Here is a 9616-nt window from a genome sequence, read left to right as displayed (position 1 = left end):
TGAACGCAGATGAAACTGGAACTGCTGTTGTTAGCTCTTCCATGCCTCTCCCACACCTCTACCCCCATTTCCTGATGGGAATTTAGCCCAACCTGGCAATTTACAGGTGAGAGAAGCTAGTCTCAAAGGCAAGGTTAGCTGAGAAAGCCTGGGGGCTCCATGGTCTTCATTTCTGAACGAGCAAAAGGGTAGACCCACCCTAATTTTGGCCAGAAGTTTGCAAAGTTTGCTTAGCAACATGGAAAGTCAGTGAACTAACGTTCAGTATATCTAAAATGTAACCTATTTTAAAAGGAATATGCTAGCAACATGAAGCATTCAATTAATAAAAATGTATTTGCTTTCTTAGTATTTGGGAAGAATCTAGGGTTAATCTAAAAGTTAATCTAACTTTTTAGATTCATGTGTATTTGAAAAACATTCAGAGAAATTTGGACAGATGGTTCTTTTCCTTTTCAATAAATTCTCCCTAACAAGCACAGGCTGCAAAGCAATTCAGTCCACCATCTTTTAAGGAAGCAATGATAGCATCTACATATTTAAAGCTGTCATTAAGAAAAATTGTTGTGGGTGTTTGGAGAAGAGAAACCTCTTGAATCTGCCCTTCTCTCCTTCTGCTTTTCTTCCTCCCAAGAGTGAGAGCAGCTGTGTAGAGAAATTAGTATCTGGGGAAGGGAGGAGAAGGGCAGGGCCACAGCATCTGCCTGATGACAGGGTGGATGGAGCCTCGCTAGGGGCCGAGTGCTTTAAGCGCCATCAGCTGAGAAAGTCTCTGTCACCATGCCTGCATTGTTTAAGATTTATTCATTCATTCAAGAAGTATTTATTGAATACCTGTTGTACAAGCATTGTGCAAAGCTAGAAATAAAATACTACAACAAGGCTTGATTTGCATCCTGCCCTGTGAGAGTGAAGAGGTAAATTTTCTGGGAAGTAACACAGTTCATTAAAGATAGTTAGTGGGAGTAATACACTGTTCTGGACTGCACATTTGTGTGCCCCCGCAAATTCATATGTGGAAACCCTAACCCCCACTGGGATGATGCATTAGGGAGCAGGGCCTTTGTGATATAATTACATCTTGGGGGTGGAGCCCTGATAAGGATTGGTGTGTTTATAAGAGAATGAGGGGACCAGAGCTCTCACTAAATGAAGACACAGTGAGAAGGTGCCATCTACAAGCTAGGAAACAGGCCCTCCCCATCCACGAGATCTGCTGGTGCCCTGACCTCAGACATCTCACCCTCCAGGACTGTGAGAAATAAATATCTGGTTGTTTGTGGTATTCTGTGACAGCAGACTGAGCTGACTGAGACACACAGAGTGCCGGATCCTGGGCCCGTGGAACTGTGCTGGACTCTCTGTTACTTTGTCAAGAAGCAAAGGAAACTCTCTCTTTTCACAGGATTCATCTGGCCAAGGCAACAGATGGTCCTCAGAGGTAGAAGTGTAGCTTCTTATGCAGGTTTTGAAACTTCCAAATGAACCAGATCCTGGACTACTGATCTGGGAATTTGGTAGGGATGACACAATGTTATTTTAGGGGTCACTATACTCCTAACAGGGCTTCCCTGGTTGCTCAGACAATAAATAATCTGCCTACAATGCAGGCCACCCAGGTTCGATCCCTGGGTCAGGAAGATCCTCTGGAGAAGGAAATGGCAACCCACTCCAGCATTTTTGCCTGGGAAATTCCATGGACAGAGGAGCCTGGTGGGCTACAGTCCGTGGAGTCATAAAGACTCAGAAATGACTAAGTGACCAACACTGATGATCATACTCCCAGCATGCTGGCTATGATTTGATGGCCTTAGATCAGATGTGGGTTTTCCCAGATGGTACTAGTGGTAAAGAATTCACTTGCCAGTGTAGGAGACATTAGAGACACGGGTTCCCTCCCTGGGTCGGGAAGATCACCTGGATGAAGGCATGGCAACCCACTCCCGTATTCTCACCTGAAGAATTTGGACAGAGGAACCTGGTGGGCTACAGTCCATGGGTAGCAAAGAGTCAGACAAGACTGAAGCAACTTAGCATGCACCCATGCATGCACAGATGAGGTGTAGGGTGGGGAGGAAGAGGGAAAAGGAAGTTCTTTTGAACTCCTTTCATAAAAATTGAATGGGTTTTTGGCTGGAAGTGTCTTTAGGGGAGTCCACATGCTTAGCGACAGCCTGTGTAAAATATGTAACTGTTTTTACATAGCTCTTAATGAAGCCTTGGAAACTGAAAAGTCATTTAATATGCTCTCTGGGAGAGGGATTCTGTGGTGCTAAGAGTAGGATATTATAGTTTCCTCCACAAAAAAGAAAAAAATGTGCACATACACCTGTGAGACAGAGTGGAAATCACTTACTGCGGCCATAAAACTACTTTAAAGTCAAACTGTTTACCATCAGGTGACTGTCTGCTGATGCGCCTCCGGAGCCGATCCTCCTCCGCGGGCTGAAGCTGTGACTCGGGTCCCGCCTTCCAGCCCCAGTCTGTCAATGAGCAGCATTTCTTCTTGTCAGCAGCAGGCTTGTGTTCTCGCTGGGAGCCCGAGGGAGACGAGAACTCAGTTACTCACAGAGAGCCAAGAAGGAGGGGTAAGGGGGACCCCAGTGTTTATAGAACCACTTGTACTCAACTTCAGATTAGTCCTACATATTTTTAGTTGTTGGGGAGAGCTCTGCTGATAAGCTCCCAGATAAGCATATGTTGTAAACACACAATAAATGGGTTCCTGGAAAAATAAAAACCTTCACTTAAAATGAAACAAGATGAAGTGTGTATGGTGGAGGTCAGGGGTGGGTTTGGAGTTTGAATTGTATGTTTAAGGCCACTAAGGAAACTTGCTCTGCAGGGGAATTGCTTGAATCTTTTAGAGTAGATACATTAATATTCATAAATTAATACTCATCTTTTAATGTATTTTTTGTATAAATCCTGATCATCACAGGTTGTATCAGGTACACTTTAAGTGAGGCAAAATATATAACAATTTCATATTTGTTAACAGGCTCTGGTGGGTTGAAAACATTTATTTTGAGATTCTTGAAACAGACTCAGATTTGCTTTTAAGTGGAGTGCTGGGAGGGCTGGAGGTGGCAGTGGGATGTGGCCTGGGCTTTCTCTTTGCCGGGCTCTGCTGGGGCCTTGAGAAGCACCTGAATTCTAGGAAAGAAGTTATAAAGCAGTCAATCAACTTGTCATTCAGATGACACAGGACACAGGGAGGGACAACCATTCTAAAAAACCCAACCCTACCACATTGCAGGGCTGCTTCTGGTTTCCAGGAAGCTTACTCTCATCTTTTTCCAGGAGTGTACTTTCACTCTGCTTAATAAAAATCTTGCTGCCTGAAACTTCTCTATGCTTCTTGACTGAATTCTTTCCTTCTGGAGGACAAGAACCGAAGAAATCACCATCCTGCCGGTGACCATGCCAGGGAAGTGGGGCTTTTACCTCAGTTGTCTTAGAGGTGGGACAGGACATCTGTACAGCAACCTTAGAAGGGAGAGCCAGAAGTAACGGTAGGACTAGTTTGATTTTCAAATTTATATCAGTAAGTCAACCAATCTCGATATGTTACTATAAGGGTAAGACCCTAAAGCTCTTAGTGATAGACCAGGTTCTCGGGGAACATAAATTTAGCATAAATGCTCTCTTTTTATCGTAATCTCCAAGTGAACAGTGAGTCAGAGCCCTGTAATTTGTGCTATCAGTGTTCCACTGCAGATCTCAGCACGAACACCAAGGTTGGCGCAGAGAGGTGAGAGGCATTCAGTCTAGAGTCCTGAGCAGACTCTACAGCACAAGCAGAAGTGTTATCATATTTGGAATGTAAACAGCTGAGACTGGAGCTATCAAATGTCTGAGTTCTCTGGCCAAATAGTTGGCATAGGATGGCTTTGATTTGGAAGGCTCTCTTGCTGATTTTAATTAGGTAGAAACACAGTATGACTTTTTCACTCCTTGTGAATCAAGGAAGATGGCCTGTAGTGTCACTCAGTCCTGAAGAATTTCTCAAGTGCTCTTTTCTGGCTGTGAAAACAGTCTTTCACATCCAGGAAAAATATGGAAGGCTTATTGAGGGAAAACTATGCCTAGAAACTGTCAACTTTAGATTACTTTTTATACTGCAAGGATGTGAAAACAAATAGTCTTACTATGATTCTATGCGTTTTCTCTTTGGTATGTGCATGTATAGATCTGTGTGTCATCAGGGGACCCCTGCCCCAAACCAGCCCTTCATTACACTGTCAAGAAGGAGAAAGCCTGTAGGGTAGGGGAGGTGGGAGAGAAGTTGTGCCTCAAGGAATACTACCTCTTGGCTGTTCTTTCTCACTCCTGTCCAGGGGCCCACAACTTTTCCAGGAGCATGGGCCTTTCTAGTTTCCCCAACAACAAACGATCTGTGTTCATGGGATTTCCTAGACAAGAATACGGGAGTGGATTGCCATTTCTTTCTCCAGGAGACCTTCCTGACCCAGAGATCAAACTTTTGTCTCCTGCCTTGCAGGCAGATTCTTTACCCCAAACCACCAGGGAAGCCTATGTTAGGTTTTGACAATCCCAAATCAGTGCACTTATTTATGCATTCATTTATTGAAGAAATATTTGCTGTGATATTATAATTTATAAAAAAGAATATATATATATATATATAAAAATATAAAATTTGGTCTTTGTTCCCATTTCTGAAAGAGTTCCTAAAACCATTTCCTAAGTGTTAAGAACAGTTAAGATGTCTTTTGTTATGTTATGTAATGTGTTAAGATGTGTTTTGTCAGGTAATGAAGCAGCTTTTCCAAAGTGCTCTGGTAACCTAACGATGGAGGCTGGGTGCCAGGGCACCCAACAGGGTAACTAGATGGTCAGAACTTTCAATCTCACTCTGACCTCTGGTGGCGGGGGGAGAGGACTGGAGTTGAATCAATTGCCAATGGCCAATAATTTAATCGATCATGGTTATAGAATGTTGCCTCCATAAGAACCCCTAAACGTGGGTTCTGCGAGCTTTCTGATTCATGACCACGGGCGGTGTGGGGAGGGTGGTGCACTCAGATGGCAGGGACGCTCCACGCCCTTCCCCCACATGTTGTGCTGTGCACCTCTCCATAGGCTGTTCCTGAGTTATATCCTTTCATAATAAACTGGTGATATGGTAGATAAGATATGTCTCTGGATTATGTGAGTGCTTTTGGAATCTAATCAAACCCAAGGAAGAGGTCCTATGAGGCAGGTAATAGATGGGCCTCAGGCTGAGCAGCTGGAATCTGTTTCCTGTGGACAGATACTCCAAGATAAAGCTAAAGGAAGGAGCCCAGAGGAGCTGCATCCTGCTTGGGTAAAAGATAAACCACATATTCTCACTCTTTTTTTTTTTTTTTTTCTGGGACGGAACTCCGTCCCTCCCTCTTTTGTCTCTTTTTTTGTCTTTTATATTTTTTCCTACCTCCTTTCGAAGAGTTGGATTGCTTTTCTGGGTGCCTGATGTCCTCTGCCGGCATTCAGAAGTTGTTTTGTGGAGTTTACTCGATGTTTAAATGCTCTTTTGATGAATTTGTGGGGGAGAAAGTGTTCTCCCCGTCCTACTCCTCCACCATCTTGGCTCTGTCATATTCTCACTCTTGAGGTCAAGGAGACCTCCCCAACTACACATGCACAGAATGGGTCCTTGTGGGTCAAAAATGGAGAGGGCACCATCCCATAATGGATGGCATCCCCCTCCCTGCAGTTCTCTGTGCTGAAATCTGTATCTTGGCAGAAAGATGTGCATGCATGTCCAGGGGGGACATGGGGCAGGTCAGGTGTGGAAAAGAAATTAGATAATTGGCCAAAGGTAAGCAAAGACCTGGAAGAATGGATGTATACAGGTTACCTGAAACAATTCTCTGGTGTGTGTCTCCTCATTAGAGGGGTACTCTCACACCTTATTTCTCCCGGTGTGTATTTCTGCTTTGATTCTGTCTTAAATAAATTATTTCTCTGTGTGCTCTCCCACATATAATGCTGTGCCTTTAATAATCAACTTTGTACAAAATAAGCTTTTGCCTCTTTGAGAAATTCATTTTTCAGATGGGGCAAGAACCAGGGCAACTTTGCCTCTGGCCCCTAGTGGACGACTCGCTAGGATTCCTGGTTTTCATCCAGGCTACCCAAGTTCAATTCCTGGGCAAGGAACTAGATTCAGCTTCAAGCCACTGCTCATTTCTCTCTCCCTGAGATCATCTGGAACCTCAGATCTGCAGATGGATGGTCAGAAGGACAGGGGCAACCTGGACTTACGCTCGGCATCTGATGTGTGTGCTGGAGGGAAGACCAGGAGGACGTGAGATCTCACGCGCTTCAGGTAGATAAACTTGGAGTTGAATTGTGGGACACCCAGCTGGAGTACAAGAATTTCTTGCTTTTGTGAGCAAAAACATCCTAATTAGAACACTTATTTATTCAATAATCAGTATGGATCAGACACTCAGAATGAATTAGACACAGTGTGGATTAAGCAGTAAGGTTCAACAATGAACAAGGCAGGAGGCCCTGCACTCTGACAAAGCCTGGAGGGAGACAGACAAGTAAACAGGCAATTCTAACACACAGGGAGTGCACCCAACCAGCTCGAGTGTTAGTGAACGCTTTCAGGGCGAGACTACGTTAACTAGCACAACATTGTAAAGCAATTATACTTCAGTAAAATAAATCTCATGGATGAAAGATTTACCAGGTAAGTTCATCTTCCAGCTAGATCTTCAATCAGTAAATCCTAATGTATTTCTTGTGGAGCCTTACACATTACACCTTTTTTCCTAGTATATAACATTTGGGGACTATTCACACCAGCGTAATTCATTTTTTTTCTGTTCCTTTTTCATCTATAATAATATTGTCACATTCTTTTTTCATAACATATGCACTTTACTGAAGTACAGTTTACTGACAGTGTTCCAGATGCACACCAAGGTGACTTAGTTACCCATATACATATATATTATTTTTCAGATTATTTCCTATTATAGGTTAATATAAGATATTGACTACAGTTCCTTGTGCTATACAGTAAATCCTTGTTGTTTATTGCATATCTATTTTTAAAATTAGGAATATAGCATTCTATTCATACTAAGACAAATAAGTGGAGTCAAAATGTCATAAATTTTTTAGTTAAGCAAAAATTCATAAGTTTTCTAAGATATATACATATGTTATACATGCTATATATATATGTGTGTGTAAAAAAGCTTTTCTGGTATACTTGAAAAAGGCTTGAGAAAGAACATCCAAAAAAAAAAAAAGAAAGAGAGAGATAGAGAAGCTTGTGTAAGCTTCCTGATGGGAGGGACTTGCAGTGGGAAAAACTGGGTCTTATTCTTTTACTGGGGCCTTGCTCAGTAAAACTTCTTTTTTTTTTTAATTTTATTTTATTTTCAAACTTTACAATATTGTATTAGTTTTGCCAAATGTCAAAGTGAATCCGCCACAGGTATACATGTGTTCCCCATCCTGAACCCTCCTCCCTCCTCCCTCCCCATACCATCCCTCTGGGTCATCCCAGTGTACCAGCCCCAAGCATCCAGTATCGTGCATTGAACCTGGACTGGTGACTGGTTTCATATATGATATTGTACATGTTTCAATGCCATTCTCCCAAATCTCCCCACCCTCTCCCTCTCCCACAGAGTCCATAAGACTGATGTATACATCAGTGTCTCTTTTGCTGTCTCGTACACAGGGTTATTATTACCATCTTTCTAAATTCCATATATATGCGTTAGTATACTGTGTTGGTGTTTTTCTTTCTGGCTTACTTCACTCTGTATAATAGGCTCCAGTTTCATCCACCTCATTAGAACTGATTCAAATGTATTCTTTTTAATGGCTGAGTAACATTCTATTGTGTATATGTACCACAGCTTTCTTATCCATTCATCTGCTGATGGACATCTAGGTTGCTTCCATGTCCTGGCTATTATAAACAGTGATGCAATGAACATTGGGGTACACGTGTCTCTTTCCCTTCTGTTTTTCCTCAGTGTGTATGCCCAGCAGTGGGGTTGCTGGATCATAAGGCAGTTCTATTTCCAGTTTTTTAAGGAATCTCCACACCGTTCTCCATAGTGGCTGTACTAGTTTGCATTCCCACCAACAGTGTAAGAGGGTTCCCTTTTCTCCATACCCTCTCCAGCATTTATTATTTGTAGACTTTTGGATCGCAGCCATTCTGACTGGCGTGAAATGGTACCTCATAGTGGTTTTGATTTGCATTTCTCTGATAATGAGTGATGTTGAGCATCTTTTCATGTGTTTGTTAGCCATCTGTATGTCTTCTTTGGAGAAATGTCTGTTTAGTTCTTCGGCCCATTTTTTGATTCGGTCATTTATTTTTCTGGAGTTGAGCTGTAGGAGTTGCTTGTATATTTTTGAGATTAGTTGTTTGTCAGTTGCTTCATTTGCTATTATTTTCTCCCATTCTGAAGGCTGCCTTTTCACCTTGCTAATAGTTTCCTTTGTTGTGCACAAGGTTTTAAGTTTAATTAGGTCCCATTTGTTTATTTTTGCTTTTATTTCCAATATTCTGGGAGGTGGGTCATAGAGGATCCTGCTGTGATGTATGTCAGAGAGTGTTTTGCCTATGTTCTCCTCTAGGAGTTTTATAGTTTCTGGTCTTACTTTTAGATCATTAATCCATTTTGAGTTTATTTTTGTGTATGGTGTTAGAAAGTGGTCTAGTTTCATTCTTTTACAAGTGGTTGACCAGATTTCCCAGCACCACTTGTTAAAGAGATTGTCTTTAATCCATTGTATATTCTTGCCTCTTTTGTCAAAGATAAGGTGTCCATATGTGCGTGGATTTATCTCTGGGCTTTCTATTTTGTTCCATTGATCTATATTTCTGTCTTTGTGCCAGTACCATACTGTCTTGATAACTGTGGCTTTGTAGTAGAGCCTGAAGTCAGGTAGGTTGATTCCTCCAGTTCCATTCTTCTTTCTCAAGATCGCTTTGGCTATTCAAGGTTTTTTGTATTTCCATACAAATTGTGAAATTATTTGTTCTAGCTCTGTGAAGAATACTGTTGGTAGCTTGATAGGGATTGCATTGAATCTATAAATTGCTTTGGGTAGTATACTCATTTCCACTATATTGATTCTTCCAATCCATGAACATGGTATATTTCTCCATCTATTAGTGTCCTCTTTGATTTCTCTCACCAGTGTTTTATAGTTTTCTGTATATACATCTTTAGTTTCTTTAGGTAGATATATTCCTAAGTATTTTATTCTTTCCATTGCAATGGTGAATGGAATTGTTTCCTTAATTTCTCTTTCTGTTTTCTCATTATTAGTGTATAGGAATGCAAGGGATTTCTGTGTGTTGATTTTATATCCTGCAACTTTACTATAATCATTGATTAGTTCTAGTAATTTTCTGGTGGAGTCTTTAGGGTTTTCTATGTAGAGGATCATGTCATCTGCAAATAGTGAGAGTTTTACTTCTTCTTTTCCAATTTGGATTCCTTTTATTTCTTTTTCTGCTCTGATTGCTGTGGCCAACACTTCCAAAACTATGTTGAATAGTAATGGTGAAAGTGGGCACCCTTGTCTTGTTCCTGACTTTAGAGGAAATGCTTTCAAT

The 9616-nt window shown here is 41.6% G+C and overlaps 1 long non-coding RNA gene across 1 annotated transcript in view; it reads right to left on the bottom strand.

Moving 5' to 3' along the window:
* Nucleotides 1-539: 539 nt before the first annotated feature.
* The window catches only part of LOC133228493 (uncharacterized), a 52469-nt gene continuing 43392 nt past the window's right edge, over nt 540-9616 (bottom strand). Inside the window, exons 2-4 of the long non-coding RNA XR_009730223.1 lie at nt 6274-6394; nt 2394-2532; nt 540-1955 (exon numbers count right to left, since the gene is read on the bottom strand). This is a non-coding gene — a long non-coding RNA (uncharacterized LOC133228493). The remainder of the gene's footprint in view (nt 1956-2393; nt 2533-6273; nt 6395-9616) is intronic.

Source organism: Bos javanicus, chromosome 17 (genome assembly GCF_032452875.1).
Source record: "Bos javanicus breed banteng chromosome 17, ARS-OSU_banteng_1.0, whole genome shotgun sequence".
Lineage (NCBI taxonomy): Eukaryota > Metazoa > Chordata > Mammalia > Artiodactyla > Bovidae > Bos > Bos javanicus.
This window is presented reverse-complemented; position numbering and strand designations above follow the sequence as displayed.